The 25,965-nt window shown below is 40.0% G+C and overlaps 1 protein-coding gene and 1 pseudogene across 1 annotated transcript in view; one reads left to right on the forward strand and one right to left on the reverse strand.

Annotated features, from left to right (window-relative positions):
* The window catches only part of Pxdnl (peroxidasin like), a 454,066-nt gene that overhangs the window by 265,168 nt on the left and 162,933 nt on the right, over positions 1 to 25,965 (forward strand). The gene's annotated exons all lie outside the window — the stretch shown is intronic.
* Positions 12,061 to 19,687, reverse strand: LOC113186816 (TAF5-like RNA polymerase II p300/CBP-associated factor-associated factor 65 kDa subunit 5L; annotated as a pseudogene).

The following is a 25,965-nucleotide window of genomic DNA, read 5'->3' on the forward strand; positions in this document are numbered from 1 at the left end:
ACACATTCACTTGGAAGTGGCTATCAGATGCTCAAGGGAGATACAGAAAGGTGTCGGGCGTATGCTTCAGGAGTTCACCATAGAAGCCTAATTTGGAGATCAGTATTTATGAGGAAGTCACCATTTCTATGGGTGAGATTTACATTCAAAAGATGAATGAGATGAGAAGAGGTGTAGTGTATGATTCCTAAATCATTCAGATATTGAAGATGGAAGGAAAGAGAAGACCACAGTGAAAAAAAAAAAATACTTGGAAATCCAAGCAGCTCATGAGAATCTAGAGAAGAGGTTCTAGAGAAGAGGTGGGAAAACTAATCCGAATGAGGGAGGATGAAGACAGCTGCAGTGGGGACAGAGAAGGAGCATATGGAGTAAAGAAAATAGAAGATACAGCAATGGATGCTTAGTGGGTAGGCGGGTGGAGAGACGCACTTGGTTATCTAGATGAATAATGTTATTTCTGAATGAAGAAGCCAGAGAAACTCATTGGAAGAGATTCTTTCTGCCATTCTGAGTTAGAGTTGTAGTGGGCAGAAGGAAATGCAGGTCTGCCCCTGGAAGAATAGATTGGAAATTTATCAGCATAGAACTGGTGGTAGTCCATGGAGGTTTTTATAGTAACCCTTACTTGCACTAACCTCTTTAAATGCCCATTCAAGTCCAAGTGCCATTAACACCATATATGGGGGAAAATGTCACAAAAAAAGATATTTGGTGCGTTTGGAAACAGAGCCTGAGTGACAGATATAGAAGAGGAAGGAGGAGGTCGGATGGAGAGACATTAATATGGATATTCATAGTGTTTATCCCAGAAATAGAAATTTTCCTTAACTGCTTGCTCATTTTTTTTCTCCTAGACTTATCTATAATCACAGATACCATCTGTCACCAAAAAACTTTAGACGCTACTAGATTAACAGGACAAATTTCGTTAACACAATGATCCTGAAGCTTGTCTCACAAAACGATAAAATGCCCCAAAGATTCAGCTGCTGAGAGATCACTCAGCAGATCGCTCAGGTTTAGTTAGTTCTGATACACGCTGGTATGCCGTTTCTCTCCTGCAGGTGGCACTGTTAACTCACAATACCATCCTGGCCCCATAAGCGGCCACTGAGGCCAGGATTTCATTCATGGATCTGTCCTAACATATGCAGGATTCTTGTGACCAATGCATGTATGTTGGGAGGATTCTGAGGACAGATGATAGTAAAATTAGGAATACAATGATATTTTGGTGACTATTTGATTTTTGGCAAGAGAAAAAATCTATGTGCAATAAAATTTCAGGCGCAAGCATATCTGGATTTCTATCAACATCCTTCCTCCAACCCAGAACTGTGTAAACTACTATGCCCTTTTACATACAGCACAGTATTCTGGTTTGGTTTTCCTGTTTCTTATTTGCCATAAATCTGTCTGACCAGGTTTGTGTTTTTAAGCCTATCTATTGGAGGGTTTACTCATTAGTTTGCATATTTTACCAGGTAATGTGGTTGTACACTATCCTTGTGGTGTACTGTTGATACTTTTTGGCTTTTTTGGTAGTCTGAGTGTTCTGCTAAGAGGACAGATATTCTGAAAGAGGACAACAAGGAATCATTGGTTTTATGGTTGTGTTTTTAATTTTGTCTTGTATTTGGGATCAGGCTGATACTTACAGCTGGATCTTGATTTCCATTATGTAAAAAGGGCTCCATATTTAGAACATATTTGTTGACTGAAATGGTTGAGTGAATGGAAAATTCTATTAGGTTGGATATATATTGCTGAGCCCGTGTAATATACAGAGAAAAGCAGAAAAAGGGGCAGCCATAAAATGATACATGGGACAATTACTGGGTGGTTGGAAATTTGGAGTTTTTTTTTTTTTTTAACGTACTTTTCTGCATTGTTTGAATTTTCCTCAAGCAATGCATTAATTTTAACAGCTTTGTGGATACAACATTTACATATCATAAAATCCACCCCTTACAACATTATGCAATTTTTATGAAAATGATAATGCCATTAAAAATTTTGGAAGGTCAGACAAAATATACAAGGACTTCATAGAGCTTTCTTTGGCTTTTCACACTGTGAGGAAAGTGATAGCTATGGAGACTTTTCAAAGTTTTTTTTTTTTTTTTTTTTTTTTTTTTAAGAAGGTGACATAAACTCAACCAGTAATATTTAAGAATTGAAAAGCAGTGTTTGCTTTCCAATTGTTCCTCCTTCTTTTAGCTCTCTGCCCTCTGGGACTGCACCTCATCAGGCGCAGTTCAACACGCCTTTGTTTCAATAAGGAAGGTGAGCGATTCAACAATTTTAGTGTTTTCTGACTTGGCCTGGAACTTTTGCATTTCTAACCTTAAACTTGTTCTAAGATTCAGAAAGTCTCAAGATTGCAGTATCGGGTTGGAAAAGTCCCAAGAGCAATTTCCTATGAAATTGCACTGTTTCCATTTCAGGAGAGAGAAAGAATAGAATTTTGATGATTTCTCGTGCTGTAACTAGGCGCAAACAAAAAGCAAAAGAAGCATCTTACGAACACATCTAGACTGCTCAACGGATCTCTTCTGAAAGACAAGTGAAGAATTTGTTGGGAAAAAAATTATTTTACATTAATGGTTTTATTTTTTCAGTTCCCGATGACATCCAAAAGAAAACCCAGGGTTATATATTTATGTGGTATCCTGGACTCCATATTAAGTGAGGAGATCTGCCTAAATGTGAGTGTTCAAACAGTTCAGAGAAAAAGATTCAGGGAGTGTTTTGTAAAAGCTTGGGTTGTACCAGTTTCCATGCATTGCCCTAATAGAGAAAAACCAAGCTGTTGATCCAATTGCCCATAATATACTAACTATTTAAGCATATTATTTCCTAGTTCTACAATCTGCTTCTTGGCAAGGGCTTTAACTTTTATTTTGTTTTGCTGGTATTTGTTATGTGTCTATTATGATCTTTGCAGTTATCTATTTTCATTACAAGAAAATACAGCTTTTCAGAGGATTAAAACAAAGTTCATGTATAGGAGAGTATTTAGCAACATATAATAATATGACTATATTTAAACAAGGTTATACCTCAATTGCTATAGTTGCCGTCATGATAAATCGGGAGTCATGCACAACCTAGGTGACATATACCTAGGATGACAGATAATAGATTTGTCAAGTTGGCACCACGCATATAATTATGTGTGCCTTATCCTGCAGCAAATACCCCTGAGTATCTCAATTATGTGTTTAAAACATTTATTGAAAAGTTGAGCTCGTGAAGTTCAGGCACAAGACTTTTATTTTCTACACTGCCCTCTTTAAGCATTCTTGGAGATTTTCCATTTTAGCCCTGATTTCATCTTTTGAAGATCAGAGAATTTCCCAATTTGTTTAAGGAATTAAAAAAATTAGCCCAGTCTAGTTCTATTTTGAATCAGTTAAAGTTTTCCTTCTACTACTTGGGCTGTTCTTTGGGCCTGAAGTGCATCCTGAATGAAGGCGCAGGGTCACATCTGTCTGCCACAGTCTGGCTGGGCACAATTCAGGAGCCACTTGTCAAAAGAAACTAACTTTATTTTTAGAACTACAAACGCCAAGCAAAACAGCTCCTCAGGAAAAACCCTCAGAGCCCAACTGCCACCACCGGCTTCCACAAGCCTCTCACCACACAAAACACTCCACCTCCCACAATCCTCCTGCTCTTGAGGCCGATTGGCTGGGTCGCGTGGGCGGAGCCAAAGAAGTCCTCCAATGAGCAGTTCTGTAGTCTGAAGGGCAGGGAAACAGCCCAATGAACATCACCGCAGAGGAGCCAATCAGCTAGATGTTGCTGGGGCCGCTGTGAGCCAATCATCAGCTGGCAGTCTGAAGGGCAGGGAAACAGCCCAATGAACATCACCGCAGAGGAGCCAATCAGCTAGATGTTGCTGGGGCCACTGTGAGCATCAGCCGGCAGCTGGAAGTTTGCTGGCAGCTGGAAGTTTGCTGGGGCCCCTTTGGCTGTGGCTCTCAACATCTCCCCCTCTCTGTTTAAACAACAAGCATGTGGCTTAGGGACCGTGCCTGCCTTAGGTTGTCCAATACTACATATGGTCCTTACCCGTCTTCGGATGAGCTGACCTCAGGGCGTCAGCCTCCTGTCTTAGGTTGGTACCATTGTAATTGGTTCTTACCCGTCATTGATTACCGGTCCAGTATACAGCCACACCTGTGGAGAGGTACCAGCGTGGGGGTGAGGTTCTTTGCCTCACCTCTGTTGGCCCCCAAATAGTTGAACAATCATGACAAGCAGAAGGGAGGAAGATATACCAAGCCAATCGATAGCTCTTGTTGGAAAAATTGTACCACCGATGACATCATCAGCAAAAATACTCCAACACTACCACAAGTCGCTGCACCAACATAGTTCACAATGCATACAAGTGAGTTTACAATGCATACAAGTGACACATAGTTTAGGCAAGTTCTGTAAGCGGTTCAGTGATGGCTATTGCAGAAACTGTAGATTAGTTTTATCCTTGTCTTCACCGGCACAGGGATGAAGATAGGAATTCTGGCAATAATGGCTAAAGAAAACATTATATAACATTCTAGAAGGTACTAAAAGAAAACAATTTTCTTAACAATTTACATTGTCTTCACTGGCACTGGGATGAAGATAGAAATTTTGGCAATAATGGCTAAAGGGCCTTGTGCCTGCAAGGCAAGCACTCTACCAACTGAGCTATATCCCCAGCCCTAGTTAATTTTTGATTTTACTCTTGAACTTAAATATTAGTTTTATATCAGCCTTCATTCAATAAATTAAATCCATATATTATTATATCTTACTTTATTTGTCCTATAATATTAGAATTAAATTTGCAAATGACATTTTTTTGGCCTGTATTTATTCTCATCCACTTAGAGTAAGAAGAATCAAATCTTATTTCAATATTGCTTCTTTCTTAGTGGCCAAATCAATGTCCTATTCCATAGTTACTAGTTCCATTTTCAAAAAATTCTCACTATAATTTTGGAGTCATATTTTATTTTCCATCTCTTTCATCTTTTCTTTTAGTCTTTCTTTTGTTCCTTCTACTCTGTCTTCACCCTCTGTACCTCTTTTCAGTAAGTGACATCTGCAGTTGCCACCTGTTCCTGTCTAACCTATTCTTTGTATCTGGGTCAGACTTACCCTTAGCTGCTTTCCATCTCCATATACAGTTGCTCCATGATGCTGAACAGTGATGACACAAAATTCCCTCCTTTCTCATTCTTGGGATACTAGGTAGCCTAACTTATCAGTCACTTTCTACTTCCATAGTGCACATAGCCTCTAGGAAGGTTAGGTGCTTTTTTATTTTTTCCTGCTATGATTTATGCTGTTTTCTTATCACTCACCTCTTTCTTATGTTCCCTTCTCTGTAAGAGTTCCTCAAGATACAGTCAAGATGACAATCATATCTTTTATTATCCAAAGCACATGTATGAAGACATGAATTGGTGTGAATATACTTTGTATACAACCAGAGATATGAAAAATTGTGCTCTGTATGTGTAATAAGAATTGTAATGCATTCCGCTATCACATATAAATTTTAAAAAATAATAAAAATAATAATAATAATAAAATCATATCTTTCCTGATAACTTCAGCCCACAAGATCTCTATTATTATTGTGCCAGTTAAAACCCCCAGCTTCATCCCACAGTCTGAAATATATGTTGTCTTATACAGTGACTGTTTCATGGGCACAGAATACTCCCAGGTATTCTGCTCACTGAGAATAGGGACATGGATAAACTCTGGACCAAGGACCACTGCTGTCTGCCCAGCTATAGCTTCAGGATGACTCTCAAGGCAAATTGAAAATGCAGGGTTGGCATCCATCTGTGGCAGGTGACCCCCACAGAAGCACTTTTTCTTTGTGTAGATATTTGGCCATATATTTTTTATTTGCACCCAACAGGGATCCATGTGTTCAAGAAAGCTGATGAGGAAAACAAAACAAGATACACTGTGAAGTCAGGGAAGAGCGCTGTTAAGAGATAGTCCCCTTAAAGAGGCTTATTGGAGACACAGCCTTGCCATTACACAAAGATAAATTGAGGAACTAACTACAAGAAACAGAAGCAATCTGTTAAAGTCAACATTAATCAAAACCCCAATTACATTTCTTTTGATTTTACACCCAAGGATAAAGGAGTAGAGTGGAGTACAAAACAACTCTTTGGCTTTAGCTATTAATTTAGAAGGGCTAAAAATATATATCTATATATAGTCATTAATAAATTATTGATTAGATGCTGATCTTCACAAACTGGAAGCAACTGTTGTAGTATACCAGGGTGCAATTAATCTCAGCTTTTCCTCTGAAGCTAGTTGAAAGCTTGTCACCAGTTAGGAAAAAGAACAAGTTCATATGAAATTGTTCCCTGATAAAACACATCAGAAGCAATTACACGTATAATAGTGTTATCACTCATCTTTGATGTGTCATATAAAGCTAATATGATGAATTTCTATTTTTCGCTAGCATTTTAGAAATAAATCTACAGCTCTGGGAAAGGAATCAGACCAATCTTTAGAACCCTGGAACAAGCCATAGTCCATTCTATCTAGAATAGAAAATGGTTTTACTGTATTATTAATTAATTCAGTTCTCTCTCTGTGTGTGTGTATGTACATGTGTGTTTGTGTGTGTGTGTATCAGCTGTTGTTTTTTTTTAAATTAAATTTAATTTATTTTTATTAATCCCATATCTTGAGATAAAGATCCATATGCAGAGCACAATTTCCAGGTTGTTTCCTGATTAGTGGGACTATAAATATTCCAAATATGCATGACCTTCTTTTTTTTTCCTTCCCCAAATCCTTAAAGAAAAGGATCAATGCATTTGGTTACATTAAATTTCAAGACTTTTAGAATGGTGATATAAAAGAAAGGTCACCATTACTAGAGGAAAAAAAATTAGATACCATTTGGAAGGTGACATTCACAACACAGTTAACTAACAAAGAATTCTTATACAGGTAAACACATCTCTGTGTATGTGTGTTCTGTATTGCCTAACACTTAGAATCTTTTGACCGCATACATTTATGTCATTACCATTTCTGTGGGTCAGGAATCTGGATGTGACTTAGCTGGGTCCGCTGCTTCAAGGTCTCTCAAAGATTGGGTAGATACTTTTACCTCCTAAGCTCACTCATCTGATTGTTGGCTGGATTCATTTCTTGTGAGCTGCTGGATTGAGGCCTCGGCTGTTGGTTTTAGATTTAATTTGAGTGTAATAAAAATACTTTGTACCTGATATCATTATCATTTATTCAGAAAGTACTCTCATGTATTTCAGTGAATTGTGGTATGGCAAGAGACTGTATTTTGTTACTATGAAGAGATGGTCTTTTCACTAGAACATCATATAAGTATCACCTGGAGAATTGGTGAAAGGTACCAATTTCAGGGTCCACCCAGACCAATTAAATCAGAATTTCTCAGAGTGGGTATCTGACATCCAAGTTTTTTAAAAAGAAAATGCTCTCTAGGCAATTATAATGTTCAACCAGTGTTGAGAATCAGTGATGAAGTTTACTTTGAATTGAAATGAATCCTTAAAATTGCTATATTTATTTATTTTTTAAAAAATTTTTCCTTCAAAGAGAATAGAGGGCAGAATATGCTAAAACAAAATAAAAAGTGGGTAATTAAAACTTTTTGATAACCAAGATTAATAATAAATAGGAGATAACAGTATTAAAATCTATGGCTTTGATAATTTCTAATTCTTTTTTTTTTGTCAGGATTTGGTGTTGAAGTAGGGCGTGGAGGCATTTTAACTCTTTTTACGGCACTGAGCATCTATTTAATGCACGGTTTTACAGCTTAATCGATCCCTAGTGTCAGGAAACAGTTAAATTATATTGCCAAGGAGTGAATTATGATATAGCCAATGGCAAGAGCAGATTGTATGACTTGAGGCAAGTTATATCATTTCCCTATATTTCTCATCTCATTCTAGCAAATGCAAATAATATGGTACTCTCTAGGAAATGACAATATTTTAAAACTAATTTCATTTAGGAATATATTGGGGTAGAATGTCAATGTAAAGTAAAATGAAGAGTTGTGAAAAGATTCTAATTTATTTATCATGGTGAATTTTCTGACTGTCAATCCTTTTACTTTGAAGGAGAAATATAAATGAAAGTATATTCTTGGGAAAACTGTCAAAGGCAAGATTCTCACAGAGGCTCAAACTAAGTGTCAGTTTATCTGCTCCATGGTCCCAATGAAAATGAACTTCTCTCTAGAGTTGACTTGAACTTAAGTTCTTTATCAAGAGCAGCTAGGTTTTATTTTCACAATCGAGTTCTGCTTTACACCTGGCCTATTTTACATGATTTGAATAGAAGGAATATAACATATTTCTTTGATTTAAATTATGTGATAGAGCTATTCATCTCAGAAGGATCTTTGTACATGCAAAATTTGCTTTTCCAAATTGTATAACTTCATTTTGAAAGAAGCTTTAATGACATCCTTTCAGAGACAGAAGCATAGAGAAAGAAAATCCACCCAAATCTGAAGCTATATCCTTTCTATTGTTTTATTATTTAAAAAGTATGTCTCATTATACCTCCAGTTATGATCCCAAATTGAAGTTCCACATTTCAGTGGCTTAAAAAGTTACTTAGAAGATTTAAAAAAAAAAACTGCTATGTCTTTGTGAGTATTAGAACTTGAACCGGGTGAGTACTTTAAAATTTCAAAAACTTCAAAATGAAGAAGGAAAACCTAATGTAAATATGATCTTAAAGCGATCACAGTTATTAAGTGATAGAACTGAGTTTTATATGTTTGTGAACAATATTTTATTCATCCTCATTCAACCTCCAAAAGATTTTTTTTTCACTTGTGGCTGGTTAGAATGATAGAGAGTACGCCCACTACAGAAGGAGGCTGTTCTCTGTATAAATCCTAGGCTAAGTCTGCAAGGAAAGAAAAGGGTTGTGCAATGGAAAGGTGAAGAACATATCTTCCTTACAACTTCCAAGATTTTTAGCCATAGGCAGGGAAGATAAACACTAAAGAAACACCTGAAATATCATTGAATGATTAATGGATATGAAGATGAGGAGCACAAGAATCCTGAGACTGGTTATACTGGTTGTTTCCTTTCTGAGTCAGCTCCCTGGGCTCACAGACAAGTCCACAACACTGACCACATTATCTCCACTCCTCCCCAGCCCTCGGGCTTTCCCTGGAAATTGAATTGATATATAGACATCTCATTCCCCATGTCTGCCTGTGTGTCTAGAGATCAATTCCTACTTGTCCTTGAAAGCACTAATCAAATATTCTGCATTATGCAAAAATATTTCCTAATCTCTCACTCCTGGTGGACTGGTTCTATAATCTCATGTCTTTTCAGTAGAACTCCCTCACTGCATTTTATTTACTTACAGCCTTTCTTTATGACCAGCCTATAAACTCCTAGAGCATAGAGACATGTCTCCTTTATATGAGAATTACCAGTTGCTGGCTTCACAGCATACACTTAGCTAAGTGCCCAATGAATGTGTTTTGGATGAATGTGTGAATAAAACAATAACTGAATAAAAATACAATTATGTCTGGGATGAAGGCAAAGTTTAGAGAAATCAGAATGTTATTTGGGTTGTAAAGGCTGTGCAGAAAATTTTCAGGTGGAGGACTGGGTGAGATGCCTCATACATAACAATAACATGAGAAAAACCACAAGAGAGATTAATCTGGTTGAACTAAGGTATAGGAGTGATGTGAGAGCTGAATGTTTGAGAGAGTATTTTGAAAATGTAGCTTATTCAATTGCAGAGCCTCAAGAATTTGTCTGTAGGTTGAGTTTAAGAAGCCCTGAGTTAGAATCAGGTTGTGGAGCATACTGCAGGTACACATTAGGTTGGGCCATTTAAGTTTTTAGACAGGCAAATGGCATTTATATTTGTAAAAAGAATTTTCATTGCAATATGGGGGAAGCATTAGAACAGAGGAAGACTGGAGATGGAGAACCAGGTCAGAGGCAGCGTGGAAAAGTGTACTGAGACAATATGGAGGCATAGGAAAAGGCATTGCCATGGGCTGGAGTAGAGTGAATGCTTCATTACCTCAGCCCAGAAAGTTGGCTCCATTCACTCCGTAAGCTTCTGAGATGGCCAGAAATCTAAAAGATCCTTCCTTCCTTCCTTCCTTCCTTCCTTCCTTCCTTCCTTCCTTCCTTCCTTCCTTCCTCCCATGTATTCTTCCATTCAACTGCTGCCGAGGACTGGTTTATACCAGACACTGTTCTGCAACCTACAACTCTGGGTTTCAACATCTTGTTTGGGAAAAACAGAAAACCAAAAAAAACATAACTACAATGTCTTTTAAGTGGAAGCTACAGCTAAGGAATGCTCCCAAGTGAAGTACCAGCCAAAATACAAACATTTCAAAGAAGCCAATAAGGAACATTTATCCACTTGGAGAGTAAAATATTGGGGAGATGAGAGTTAGGATGGGTTTCTGAAAAAGTCTTTTCTGGAAAGAGCTGTGCCGTGATCTCTTTGTCTCTGTGGTGAAGGATGGATGGGATTCCCTCCCAACTCTAGGGTAAGTGGCCACTTCCAAAGTGTTTCTTGCAGGTTTGAGGAAAGGACAGACTGGGGTCTCTTGCCTGGATGACCTAGTGGGTGTGGTCTTAGGAAGCTGACTAGCTGCATTGGTTTTTTTAAAAAAACAAAACAGTGTGTGGATGGGTGACCTGGAATTTATTAGGTGTCAGATGGTGAAACAATGAAAGGTTTTGAGCATAGGAATAGTAGTATTTGGTTTGCATATTTAAAGGATCACTCACTTGTCTGGGGAATAGACTGGCAGCACATTGGAAGGAGTGTAACTTACGATGGTCCAGGTGAGAGATGGTGGTGGCAAGGTCTATTAGGGTAGTGGTGGAGGTGATGAAACATGGTCAGATCATCTTTATATTTGGAAAGAAGTGATTGCAAGATTCCCTGATAGGTTGGCTATGGAATGTGAGAGAATGAAGAGCTAAAAATAACTCCTATATATTTAGAAGGGTGGGACTTCCACCAGCTGAGATAAGGCAAGTGAGGACAAGGAGGCATTGGAGAGGTTCACCTGGTGTTTGCTTGGGCTGAGTTTGAGATGCCTACTAGACATTAAGGTTTCCACTACATATTTCCTCATATGGAACTGGAGTTCCCAAGGGAAGTTTTGGAATTTGAGAAATAAATTCAAGAATTTTCAGTGTATAAATATCATTAAGAGCCATGACACTGAATGAGATCACTTAGGGAGTGAGAGTAAGTAGAGAAAAAAAGAGAAATAAGAAATAAATCCATAGAACCTCAATTATTACGAGTCAGGCAGTTAAGGAGGGACAAGAAAAAGAGATTGGTCACCTGAAACAGTGTCATATTGAACCAAAGGCCAGTTGCCTCTCCTGGGATCTCTGTCTCGGCGGACCCAGAACTTCACAGCATGATGCTCCAGATAGGCTGCTGTCCCCCAACTTTCAACTACCACCCAGGAAGCATTAGAATCTGCACGCTCCTTGTGGATCTCCCCTCTGATCTCCTTCGGCTGTGACCTTGAAGAGCTCTGCAACTCCCTGGGCAGCATGTTCCATAGCTTCAGGAGTTTCCTTGAATGCTCCTACCCATTTCTTTCTTTTGCTGGAGCCAAGCTCTGTTCCTTCAGCCCTGAGGTCCTAACATCTCTGAGGGGTGAAGCTTGGTTGGGGTGAGGGTGCAGAATTCTCTTGTTGTCACACTGCTGTTTCACTATCTATCATGATTTGAGGACCGTTTTCCTTATTTTATGCATTTCTTTCCTGAGATAATGTCATGGTGTTGCTTCAGACCAAAGTTTCTCAAAGTGTGTTTCTCCAAAGCCCATGTTAGGAATTAGGAATTTCACACATAGCAGCAATGGTTTAAAGGGAATAAAGAAAGAGGACATGGGCTTAAGTTCAAAGGAATCTTTTCTTCAGTACAATTTGTTTCTAAGTTATCAATGTGGGGATAGATCTTTTTTTTCCCATTTTGCCAGGACCGTGTTTAATGAGGCTTGGGACTCTCCACAGAGCCCCACAGGGCTTTAGACTGTTTCCTGGATTCAACTCGAGGTATTTGAATCAGCCTTTTCACTGCTATGGCCAAAAGATCTGCAAGAACAATTAGAAGAGGAAAAGTTTACTTGGGGGCCCGTGGTTTCAGAGGTCTTAGTCCATAGGTGGCTGGCTTCATTGCTCAGGACCCAAGGTGAGACAGGACATCAGGGCAGAAGTGTGTGGCAGAAGAAAGCATCTGGGGAAGGAAGGAGAGAGGGAGGGTGCTCCCCTCACCACAGACAAAATTTAAACTCCGAGGGCCCACCCCCGTTGACCTAGCTCCTCCAGTTACCCCCCAGCTAATCCCTAGCAGGGGATTAATGCTCGAATAATCCAATTATTTCACCTCTAGATTTTCTTGCATTGTTTCAAACATGAGTTTTTTGGGGACACCTCACAGAACCATAATATGGGGTGACACCGTGTATGTGTGCAATGGATATATACAAGTGAGCGTTATTTATCTGATGTATTGAATAATTGAAGACTCAGAAGCCCAAACTAATTTTGGTTTTACCCTTCTTTGTCAGAGCACTATATTAGAAGAAATTTGGATTGTACCATTTTAAATGGTACCTGAAAGATTGGTATATTACAGATAATTACATCAAAAGTGACTCAATTATCAAATCATGTGCATTTTCATAGTATCATATCTACTTAACAGTCTTAAATATTTTTGCATTTGAAAACCTTCATCCAGTGATGAAGTAACTGGACAGTTTTCTATTAAATATGAAATAAATGTTATAAAAGTAAGAAACAAGGATTATAATCTGTCACCTTTTCTGACTAAAACAATTCAGTCTTCTTTGCAGTTTTATTCATTAGCTATTTAATAAAACTATCACGATGGCTTTGTCTTTATGTCTTTTCCTATCTTGTTAGCCTTTGAATGTTAAAATTTGTAAACTATTAGTTTATTTATTATGCTTCTAGCTGAGATAGAAGCAATTTATTCTTAATGCAATATGCCCAAGATTTCAAGCAGTAACAAACTTCCCCGATGAGGAATAGAGCTCTGTGTTCTTCAATTATTGTTAGCTGGTCTATTCATGGTTGACAGTCCTCCTGTAATCTGTATGTGGCTTAAATCCAGAAAAGAAATATAAAATAAAACCATAGTTATGGGCATAGAGAAAAACAATACTCATTTACGGGCAGCTTTGTTCCAAGCCATTTCTAGTTTTCTCTGAGATGTAAATCCCCAGGTGGCAATCAGCCATGTCCGAAAATTGGATTTATGGGTTCAATTGAGAGAATGTTTCAGCCCAGAACATTTAGAGAACTATGGAATTTTAGAGTTGGTAAGGATCTTGTGGAGCGAACTTAAATATGACTTTTACAATGTATGTAACTGGTGAATTTGAGTTTCTGAGGCCAACTTAAAAATAGGAGGAGGTACACATATGTGCATACAAATTATAACCCATAGTGTGTTGTTCTAATTATTTTGAAAAATACATTTACAGTAAATCTTAACATTTTGTGTATCTAGTGACTTATACTAGTTCTGTGTATTTTTCATTAGAGCCTCATTCTGTTTCTTAGAACCTTTGGTTTATTGATGTAGTAATCAGATGCCATGCTTATTTTAAGTCAAATAAGAAGGCACTAAAGGCTGATTGGTGTTGAAGCTCAAGGTTTTTCTGACTTAGTGTGACTCAGTTGCCCACGCACTCATATGTAGGCCTCCACTTCCACCCTCAGATTTGTCCCAATTCAGTTTTGGAAGCAACTTCCACAAGGGGAGCAGAAATAAGTCTCCATTGCCTGGTGGGCTTGGGGGTAAGGCACAGGCCAGGGATCCCCAATACTGGTCTCTTGTCCTTCCCTTTCCTTACTACGTCCCAACTTCTAGGTCTTCTTGCAGCTACTGTCATCCCTTATGCCAACGCCCAACCTTGAAGTGCACAGCTACCTTTGGACAGGAGCCCACTCCCGACATTAGCCAGCAGTCACAGCTATTTAACCCTGGTGTCATTTGTTAACCTCTTTAGTATCCAGATTCTTAATTCACCTGCTAGAGTCATGTTCAGTATGAGCGGCTCTCAACTTCCTGATGTTTATATAAAATTGATTGCATTTACATGAGGAGTCTAGAGGCTGAGGGACAAGGTAAATCACTATATACCATGTAGAAATGGTCTCTTGCAAAATGCATCTTTCTCCTTAGGATCTGTCCTGCATATTTCCCTTTCTGTATACTACTCTTACAAACAAATTATTATGGTTCGGATCTGGAACATCCTTGAAAAGTTTTTGATCTGAAAGCATCATCCCCAGTGCAACAGGGTTCAGAGGTGGGGTTTCAGGCAATGAATAGAGCTCTAATCTTATCAGTAGATAAGATTAGAGTGACAGCTGAGTGGATTACTGCCACAGTCTGGCTGGGCACAAAATAGAGCCACTCAAGCAGGAACAAACTTTATTTTTGAAACTGCCGCCAATGCCCCGCTCCTGCTCCCAGGGCAGATAGCCGACCGACCCACGTGGTGTTCTCCTGGACCCCAACAGGAAGTCCCTCCTCCGGAATTCCCTCCTACCGCACTTCCCCAACCAATGGGAACTCTCCAGGAGTCCCGTAGCAGGCGGAGGTGGACAGCAGGAGTCCAATATCCATATGAATGCAGATCTTAACATAATCATATCATCTCAATGGCTTGCAGGTGTCACCTTTCAACCAAAAATGCCATGCATCATACTACTTGGCTGTGGCTCTTAGCAGATTACTAGGTGGTAAGTTCAGGCAGGAGACGTGAGGATGGAGGAAGTAGGTTTATATCTGTTGGATATAGACCTGGTCTCTTTCCCTCTCTGCTTTCTGGTTGCCATGAGCTGAGAAGCTTTCTTCCACTGCATCCTTCCACCATGATGTTCTGTTTGCCTCAGGCCCTGAGCAATGGCATCACTAATCATGAACTGAGATCTCTGAAACTGTGAGCACAATATCAACTTTTCCTTCCTATGAGTTGTTCTTGTCTGATATTTTGGTCACAACGGCTAACACAGAAATCTATGCATTATGAACAAGATAGGGTGTAAAGTAACGTTTTCTCCTTTTGGATTTTAATCTTTCTTGTCTGACTTCTGACTATGTCATCTTACTTCTTAGAAATTCCCAGGGAACATGTTTTATTAGGTTTGTATTTTAGCTTGGTCTTCACATAAGCAGGTGGCTTAGTCTTTACACTTCTTTAGCATATTTCCTCCTTCACTGGATCTAACTTGGTTGCTCCATTTTCCACAGTGTGAACTCTGATATCTCTGTATGATGTTGCTTTTACCTGAATACTCAATACTTTTTTTTTTCCATTTTCAAAGTTTTAATAGATGTATAAATTGTGGCAACTCCCCATCTGGGAGATTTTTATGGAAATGGTCTCAGAAGGAGCCATCTGACCCGATGAATATTGTCCCCGGTCACAATATCATAAAATTATGGTGCATGAAGGAAATGTAAGATCATATAGTTATTCCTTTGGTTTTAAGTTAAACTAAAGTCTTTAAGTAAGTAAGCTGGCTAGGTGGTGGGGGGTATTAGAGCTCAAGAGATTAGGAGACATATCACCAATATAGTATATTGGAGAGAAGGGATATTTATTTATTCTCTTTCTTATGTTTTTCTAATTTTTTCTTCCTCAAGCATACTGTACCCATGGTAGGAAATTATCAGGTTCTGTTCTTTTTATTATGGACATTTCTCCCTTTACCCTGGCACATTCTTAGGGGTAGCAGGGAGTAAATTTGGCTAGCTAATAATGATTGATATTCTGAGACCAGGGTGGCTTTGTGGTGACCCATGGTGATGGCCAGCCGGTCATGCTCTCTTTACCTTTTCTGTTTACAATAGCCTACAGCCGGAGTATGCTGAATAGTCCTGGGCATGTCTGCAAATAAGCTTCAGAAGGAGGATCTGATTATTTAGATTTGGAAGCAGGCATAAGAGGCCCCTTTTTGGCCTTAGCACTAAGTCAAATTGCCCATTCCAGTTTTTCAGAAACCCTGCATTGGAAGTCAGAAAGTGCTGGTGTACATACACTATCTCTCAGGGGGCTCTTAGCCCTATGTGTGCAGTTAGTCCCCTAGCACCGGGAGGAAATGAGTGTGGAGGCAGACCTTGGGCAAAACATCTCTGCCTCAGTTCCTGCCTGAACTTTTAAACTACATGGCATTTCTCATCTTTTCTTCCCTGTACTTCCAGTCAAATGTCTGGATATCTGTCATGTTTCAGGAAAGTGCTGGGTATTTCTCATATATGTCCACCACCTTCAAATGAAGCAACATTAATGCCAGCGTCACAGAGTGAGTGAGAGGTCTAGTGAGTGCAAACTTCCTTGTGCCCTGTTGCTTCATTCTGTTGAAGGCTGACAGGACCCTTTTCTGCATTTTCTCTTGGGATTGTCCCCATGTCATAGGATGCCTGCAACTTATTCACCCAAGACCCTCATTCCTTCCTATTTAGACCACTATAGGAAACTCATACTTGGTTCATCTGTTGCTCTATTCCATTGTGTTACCTCTGCATAGATACTGCCCTTAAATTTCAGCATTTATGGTGTCAATGCTCTGAACCTTAAATCCTTTAATTGCTCCTAAAAACCCATAGAAGCAAACTCCTACTTCTCAGCATTCATGGGCAATCATAGAACCATTTATAACCAACTACCTTTCAGATTATAATTACCTTGCAGATTTCTCTTTTTCCCTTTTCCCCATCCACATATGAAAAAAAAATGCATTTTTCTTCACTGTTACATTCATTTATATTGGATATATTGCTCCCCAATTCCTACCGCTCTTTGTTCATTTGATTGTTGAACATCTCTCTGTTCTTGAAGGACCATTTCTAATGCCAATTTCTTCACAAAGATTTTATGTTTTTTTTCTTTTTTTAAATTTTCTTTTTGCTTCATTGAGTTTTTTTTTAGCACTTGATGATTCTCTGCTTCTTATGGTATTTATATTTTTAAATCTTTTAAGGACTTTATGTAATTTCCAAGCTAATCGATTCTCTTTTTGTCTTCCCAGCACCAAATGCAGTCCCTCCCTCCCTATCTTTCTTTCTTTCAACTAAATGCATTTTAATAGAAAACAAAATACAAAATAAGTCTTCTGAAAACAGAAATATTTAACCCTTTTCCAACACCAGAACTTGCTTTACCTTCCATATAGCTGTATACAGCAGGTCCACTGAGAGGCACAGGGCCTGACAGGGTGGACCACCGTGGGAGGAAGACTCAGGCTACCTCAACAAGCGCTCCTTTGAAGACACAATGTCTTGTGAATTATTTCAAATTATCTTTTATCATAATCTTTCTTTATTCTGTGCTGGGGACTGAACCCAGCCAGGGCCTCGCACCTTATCTTTTCAGGGGAGAGAATTACTAACAAAAGAGCTTGCTAGGGGAGTTGTAGGTGGGCTGGCTGCCACAGGTACTCCTGATGTCCCACATGCACATCGAGTGGTCCATGAAGGCAAAGGCAACCAAACCACTGTCCTGGCTGAAGATGAGACTGGTGATGCTGTCCGTGAAGCATCTCATCTCTTGGAAAAGGGACAAGGACGGAAAATCAGCATACTACAGGGACACAGCCACATCAATGTTATAGCAACACAATTCACGATAGCTAAACTGTGGAACCAACCTAGATGCCCTCCACTAGATGAATGGATAAGAAAAATGTGGCACATATACACAATGGAATATCACTCAGCAATAAAAAGAGAATAAAATCATGGCATTTGCAGGTGAATGGACAGCATTAGAGAAGATAATGCTAAGTGAAGTTAGGCAATCTCCCCCAAACCAAAGGCTGAATGTTTTCTCTGATATAAGGAGGCTATTCATAGAAGTGTAGGGAGGTCGGGCATGGGAGGAATTAGACAAACTCTGGATAGGGCAGAGGGGCCAGAAGGGAAGGGAGGAAACATGGGGTTAGAAATGATGGTGGAATGTGATGATCATTATTATCCAAAGTACATGTATGAAGACACGAATTGGTGTGAATATACTTTGTATACAACCAGAAATATGAAAAATTGTGCTCTATATGTGTAATAAGAATTGTAGTGCATGCTGCTGTCATATATAAATTTTTAAAAATTGTATTAAGAAAAGGGTCCTAGAAGCCAAGTCCCACAGCCTCAACCTCTTGTCCTTGCCAGTGGAGTCCAAGTACTTCCCTTTGGGAGAGGAGGAAGGCCCCTGTGGCCAGAGATGGCTGTGGGGTGCTCCACAGCTAGTCTTCTCAGTCGAACCTGTGTTCAAGTAGAGGGAGTCAGGGTGGAACTTGACCCAGTCCCCGTCTGTCAGATGTCCTGTGTGTATCCTCAGTGAGAACGTTTGACCCAGCCACCACAGCCTGGTGCTGAGGTCTTGGGACCCACTGGCAAAGGAGAAGCTGCACGGCTGAAGTTCAGGTCCCACGTGGGGTAGGCGTGTCCCTGGATTAGCATGCTGTTGCGGAAACTGCCCAGGTATCAGATGGACAGGTCTTCAGAGCAGGGACATGTCTCCATCTGCGAGGAACCTCATGCTCTACATGGGTCTGCAGGGTCCCCACAGTGTCTTCAGGTCTTTGCTCATGCTATCGTCCTCGGAGTCCTCCTCCTCCAGAGTGTCACAAACCAGGCGATTGGGAGACATGTCCACCTGTTGACTTTAACTTCTTGGGCTGCCAGCTCCAGAGTTCTCCAACTCAGCAGCAGGCAGCTTGCTGTTGGGGGAGACCTCCACGGTGTTGAGCAGCGGCTCTGGGTTGTGGAAGCCATGGAGGCAGATGGTGATGAGGGAGGGAGGACCGTCCTTCACATGCTTGTCGCTGTCCTGCAGGACCTCCAGGGTGGCCTTGTTCTGCAGAAGAGGGCTGGCCTGTCCAGGGCTGCAGGCTGCCGCTGTCACCAAGGGAGTTGCCACTGACATAGAGCGGGTCATCTGTTCTCTTGTCCAGCTGCACGTCCAGGTGGCCGTGGATGGTGATCACCCTGCACAGGGCACTGTTGCTGTCACACTCTGGAGGTAGCGCAAATGGTAGCTGTCGCTGTCCCCCGGAGACGGATCACATAGTTGTTGTCCAGGGTGTCTGCGTGCTCAGCAGCTGCTGGAGGACATCGTTCTGGTGGTCATTTTACAGGACCATCCGTGGAAACTTTCCCCCGTGTTTTCAGGACTGTTCTGAGCCAGGTTGACATGGAGGTAGATGAAGAGTGGGCAGAAGAGGGGCATCACTTCGTGGCGGTGCCAGCAATCAGAATCAGTGAGAAAAGTCCACAGTCTTCCAAACTGCACTTCATACTGCTCAGGTTCTGACCGGCCAGGGGCTTCAGACACTGTGGGGGCTCAACGAGGTTCTGAGTGGACCGAGAGGTTGGCCACCATCTCCTCCGCACTCTGGGTCAGCCTCACGCCTTGCATTACCGGACGACTGGAGTCCACGTGCGCCTGGCATTGGAGCAGCAGGAGCTGCTCCGTGCGCATGCATTTCACGACCTCCCACCTCTGAGCCCTAGAGGTCTGCGAGGCTGCCCATTTCTGAGGCCAAGCGCTGCCCAGCACACAGCCACCTCCCATGGTGCCAGGGGAAAATGCAGCACTTCCTGTGAGTCTCTACTCAATAGAAATGTTGTAGTCGTCCTATAGCATAAAACACCTGGCTTTAGGAGAATCGTGGGATTTTTTTGTAGCATGTGGACTCTGTCTTGCAGAACCTTCTGGCCTCTACTCCACTCTAGCAAACTCTTCCCGTCTTGACACTTGGCACCTACTTATGCTTTGAAGCTACCACCAGTGCTAGAATCACCCAGACGTCACCCAATCCTCCTCCAGATCTCCAGTGCTTCCCTAGGTTAAGTCTCAGACTTCCCTTCATGTGACCATTCTCTTATACCACAGATTTACCCATTTCTTTCAGATTTAAGGCATTCTGTGGGTAGCTGCTATAGTTTGGATCTGTAATGTCCCCCCGAGTCTCATGTGTTAAAGGCTTGGTTTCCATCTGGCCACCACCTGGAGATGGTGGAACCTCTAAGAGGTCGGGCCTAGTGGGATGTCCCCAGGCCATTCAGGGTGTGTCCTAGAAGGGGACTGTGGGATGAGTGTCCTCAGCCATGAAGTGAGCAGTCTGCTCCACACTGTGATGTGCTGCTGCCTTACCACAGGCCCTAAAACCATGAAGACTAACTATGGATGGAAATGCCTAGAACTATGGGCCAAATAAACCTTTCCTGTTTTTAAGTTGATTATCTCAGGTGATTTGTTACAATAATGGAAAGTTGACTAGCACATTATCTTATAAAGTTAGTCTTTTGTTTTCATGGGTTCTGCATCCATGAATTCAATCAAATCTGGGTCAGAAATGGTGTCTGTAGTGGACACATAGACTTTTTATCTTGTCATTATTCTCTAAACAGCACTGTATAATAACCATTTATGTAGTAAATATATTAGGTATTGTAAGTAATGTAGAGATGATTTGGAATCTACAAGAATACGTTCATAGGGTATATGCAAACTCTATTTTATAGAAGGGATTTCAACACCTGTGGATTTTGATATCTGCAGTGGTCCTAGAACCAAACTCTTGTTTAAATTATTACTTTTCCCAGCATGTCCTAGTCTATGCTCCTTTTGTCCTTCAAGCTCAAATATGAATTAACTTCAATTTCTATTTCTTTATTTCTACTTTCTACTTCATGGTGTTGGAGAGAACCATAAAATCTCATATTTTGAATCAACACATCCATCTCCAATCTCAGATAGATTCTCAAATAATCCAATTTTTCTGAATTTAATGTTAGGTAGGAGGAGATGTAGGAGAGTGTGGTATTCCAGAGCTGGAAAAATCAGCTTCTCAGTGGGATCAATACCAATGGGTCAATAATGGGTAAAATGAAAACTTGACCGTGGCTCAGTAATGATAATGGAGTGAGGAGAGCTCCCTCTCGTACTCACTCTTCTGGTCCTTTTCAATGTTCCTCTTTCCTTAGACCAACAGTTCCCTCCTTCTTCTTGGGTGACCTTGTCTTCTACTTTTCTAAAATTCTGTGCTATGTTCTCTTGAGAGTTATCTTGTAATAGCCTTGCAGTATAGGTATAATGTTTGTTTTCCAGATTTTTATCCATGAGTTTTCATGAGTGCCTTCTTCTTGCCAGATTTAGGAGTTCGGGAGTATCATTAAACTAAACATTTTTTTTTCTTTCTTTCTTTTATTGGTTGTTCAAAACATTAAACTAAACATTTAAGTTCTCTGCCCTGGAGAGAGTTGCATTCTAGCAGGGAAGGCAAGCATTAAAATTAATAAGTAGATAAGCACATTATATGGAATTATGCAAGTCTATGGCAAAGATTTAAAAATATACAAGAAGGGTAAGGAAGGGTGTTGAGAATTTCCAGGAAGGGGAGATGAGACTGTGATTTGAAATAGGAAGGGAGGATATCCTCAGAGGAAACTCATTGAGCAGGTGGCGTTTGAGCAAACCCTTGGTGCAGGGAGGGAAGTATTTGTATACCTGTGGGAAGGACATTGCAGCATAGAAGATGTCATTGCAAGCACCCCACATCAGGGTGTGCCTGGCCTGGCTGATTAGAGGAGCAGTTTCCCTTTATTTGCATGTAATCTACATACATCTTCCTTAATACTTTATATCATCTCTAGCTTACTTATTCCTAGAGTAAATGCTTTATAAATAGTCACTTTACTATATTGTTTGGGGAACAATGACCAAAAAAGTCTGTATATATTCAGTGCATACACAATTGTTCCAAATATTTTTCATCTGTGGTTGGCTGAATCCTTAGAAGTAGAACCCACAAATATGTCAATTTTGTATTTATATATAAAATCTGCCAATTAAAAGAAAGTGAATATTTTTAAATGAAGAAGGTAAAGGAATCAGAGTGATCATTTAAAAACCTGTCAGATTAGTAGTATCATCTCTTCTAAATTACACCCCATTTGATTCAAATGTATGATATGTCAAGATCATTGTATTGTCATGAGCAACTAATAAAAAATAAATAAAAAAATAAAATCCTCCCGTGTTCACTTAGAACAAAAAACTATCAATCCCAATGATGCAGATGGGATCCGTTCTTCTGAGCTACAAGATCCTGTGCCAACTGGATCTCTTGGTCACATCAGTGACCAAACTGCTTCTGAATAGGCCAGGCCAGGCACACCCCTGATGTGGGGTGCTTGTAATGACATCTTCTCTGCTGCAATGTCCTTCCCACAGGTATACAAATACTTACTTCCCTCCCTGCATCAAGGGTTTGCTCAAACGCCACCTGCTCAATGAGTTTCCTCTGATCCTCCCTTCCTATTTCAAATCACAGCCTCATCTCCCCTTCCTGGCACTTCTCAACACCCTTCCTTACTCTTCTTGTATATTTAAAAATCTTTGCCATAGACTTGCATAATTCCATGTAATGTGCTTATCTATTTATTAATTTTAATGCTTGTCTTCCCTGCTAGAATGCAACTTTCTCCAGAGCAGAGAGCTTGAGTACTCATTGATTTTACTATCTGTGGGTGTCCTGAAACCATTCCTCTTTTGGGTATAGCTATCTTTATGATGCATGACATTTATGTTGATATATAAATAACATTATGGAATGTCTAACTCAAGCTAATTAACAAATGCATTACTTCTCATCTTTATTTAAATTATGTTCAAAGTAGCTTGTGGCCAGGCAAGGATATGGACAAGAGGGTTTTGTTATAATCTAGGCCAGAGATAGTGCCTTGGGAAGCATGGGTATTGGACCAGTGCAGATTCTGGCTCTATTTTGAAGCTAACCACCTGGATATGGGATGCTGGTGAAACATAGAGGTCAAGGATGTTACCACACTTTCTGGCCTAAACAGCTCCCAGGAAGTGATATCATCAGCTGGGAAGTAGCAACTGTGGATAAAATGGGTTATCAGAATTCCAGATTTGCATCTGGTTAAGTCTGAGATGTCTTCTTGACAGCCAAGTGGGTTGTGAATTAGGCAGTGAGAAAGGGGGTCCAGAACATGAGCCAGTAATCTGGGCTAGACATGTAACTGAGTGTCATTTGCATCTGAAAGTGTTCAGAGTTCTGCTGCTAGGTGGCACTGAGTGTGGATAGAAAGGGGGGCTGAGGACTCACCTCTGGGCATTCCGATATAAGATGTTGGTCAAAAGAGAAGGAAGCAGCAAAGGGATCTGAAGAGCACTGACTACTCAGGAGAGGATCTAAAAAGTTTGGTATCCTGGAAACCAGCCAAGAAGGTCTATCGAGGAGGAGGGAGTTACCAACTGGGTCAAATGCTGTTGAAAAGTCAGGTAAGGAAAGGGCTGAACACTGGATACCAGCTTCAACAGTGATGATAAAAGTGAGCTGAGCTTCTTGTCTTGCTTTCCATAGTTACAATGTAAAATATGCTCCTCTGTCCTTATTTCATACAGTCTCTTGCATTTCACACTTGTCTTTGCTTTTGACTTTAGGCAGAAAATTGAAGGCAAATGCTAATAGACATCTTATTGACTTGCCTGTGACCAGATCATCATGATGGGTTGATGTCTATTTTCTTGTTGCTTGTCACAGCCTGTCTTTGGTACACTTTCTTTCTTCCTTTTCATAGTGATACTTTCCAATATCTATTATCTTTTTTTAATCAGGAATTTAACCAAAGGCACTTAACCACTGAGCCACATCCTCAGCCTTTTAGCCCTTTTTATTTTTTATTTTATTTATTTATTTTTTTAAAATTTTGAGACAGAGGCTTGCTAAGTTGCTTAGGGCCTTGCTCTGTTGCTGAGGCTGGCTTTGAACCTTGATCTTCCTGCCTCAGCCTCCTGAGTTACTGGGATTACCAGCATGCACCCTGGTGCCTGGCTACAATAATATTTTGATTCCTTTCAATTATTTTGATTCTCTACATAGTCTTCCTCAGTTTTCTTCCATGAATTTGCCCCTCTTTCTCTGGCATGCCTAATTGATTTCTAATGTCTTATTTTTTCCTGGGCTCCAGAGTGTCACTCTTCTACTTTTGCAGCCTGCAATCTGTGCTACATCCAGCAGCCATTGTCACTACCACTTTTCACTGCTTAAAAAATAAACGAGGCTTTAGCTTGGCATTTCTCATTCTCAGCACTGTTGACATTTTGGGTTTGGTAAAGTCCTGGGGGCTGGCATATGCATCAAGCAGTATCTTTGGTCCCCACCTAGTAGAGGCCAATTGTACTCCTGCCTCCAGTTGTGATAATTCACAGTATCTCTAGACATTGCCCCAAATCATCTCCGGTCAAAGTTATGCTTGGTTGAATACACTTGCAAACCACTGCTGTAGCTTGTCACTGTCCAGCTAACTTACAGTCCTTTATTCAAGTTGCTGCAGGCAATGTTTATAAAATGCAAATTTTATCAAGAAATTCTATTTCTTTAAGTCTTATAAAGGGTCTTGATATCTTTTTTTTTTCAGTACCAGGGATTGAATTCAGGGGCACCCAGCCACTGAGCCACATCCCCAGCCCTATTTTGTGTTTTATTTAGATACAGGGTCTCACTGAGTTGCTTAGCATCTCACTTTTGCTGAGGTTGGTTTGAATTCATGATCCTCCTGCCTCAACCTCCTGAGCTGCTGGAATTACAGGTGTGTCCTGATATCTTGAAGGGAAAGTTCATACTTCCTTATTGAGTACTTAGAAAAAGTATGATATGGTCCAAAACTCTGCAGGCACCTGTGCGTCTGTCCTGTCTGGCTACTTACTGTTCCATAAATGAGCCTTACATTTTAATGCCTCTGTGCTTCCCATGTATTTGTCTTCCCACTTTAAAAACCATCTTTTCTCTTTTGCTTCTAGGTAAGTAGAGCTTGTCCAGAAAAAAATAGCTAAAGAATCCTTTTCTTTGTATAGCCTTTCCTTATCTTTAAATTCTTGGAACCCTCCTGGCATTTCTTGCATATTATTAGCATGATACATACCCTGCTAGTCTGTGGCCATTGATTTCTTGTCTTTTACCTCTTACCTGAGTGTAATCTCTGAGAAGGTCAAGGATCTTGTCTTACACTTGTGAGGCACTCAATAATTGCTTATTAATATTTTAATATACTAAAGGATCACACAGAAGTGAAGCTACTCCTGACATGAGCAACCCACTAAATCTAGAATGGAGAAATAACCTTTTGAAATGAACTTAAACGGGTAAGAAAACGTTTTGAACATTAGACTTCTCAAAATAAATAAAATAGCAGAAGAGGTTCAGAGATGGCAGATTCCTTTAGAGGGTGATTAGGTTCATGAAGGAGGAGGGAAGTCACAGATTGGCACTAAATCCTGGAAAGCCTTGAATTCCAACTGAAGACAGTGGGAAGATATTGAGATCCCTTTAAAAGGAGTTGGTCCTGTGTTTTTTAGGAAAGCTATCAGTTAATTCTATACAGATTATATTAGAAGGAAGAGACTGAATTTAGATGGACTATTTACAGTTATTAGTTTAGGCAGAAATAAATAGAATCTGAGCTAAGATAGCAAGAAATCACTATCAGACTATGTAAAAACTTAGAAATCAGATTTTTTTTCTACAACTATCTAATTTAGTATTGAAATAACTTCTTGGTAAGTGAAGCTTGTGCAATATGATTTTTAACTGGCTTTAATTCTTGAGGAATAGATATAATTCTCTGTATAATTGATTTTAGAATATGAGAATAAATATGAATCTTTGTATAATAGATTTTAGCATACATTGTTATTGACTTTAGCATAGCATGCAAATCAGATACTAGAAAGCTATTCTCTTGAACTTAATGGATTATGGAAATTCAGTTCTTTTTTTTCCTTTAGAATCAATTAAAAAAAATTTAGTGTGTCTAAAACAA

The sequence above is a fragment of the Urocitellus parryii genome, chromosome 7, assembly GCF_045843805.1.
Source record: "Urocitellus parryii isolate mUroPar1 chromosome 7, mUroPar1.hap1, whole genome shotgun sequence".
Taxonomy (NCBI): domain Eukaryota; kingdom Metazoa; phylum Chordata; class Mammalia; order Rodentia; family Sciuridae; genus Urocitellus; species Urocitellus parryii.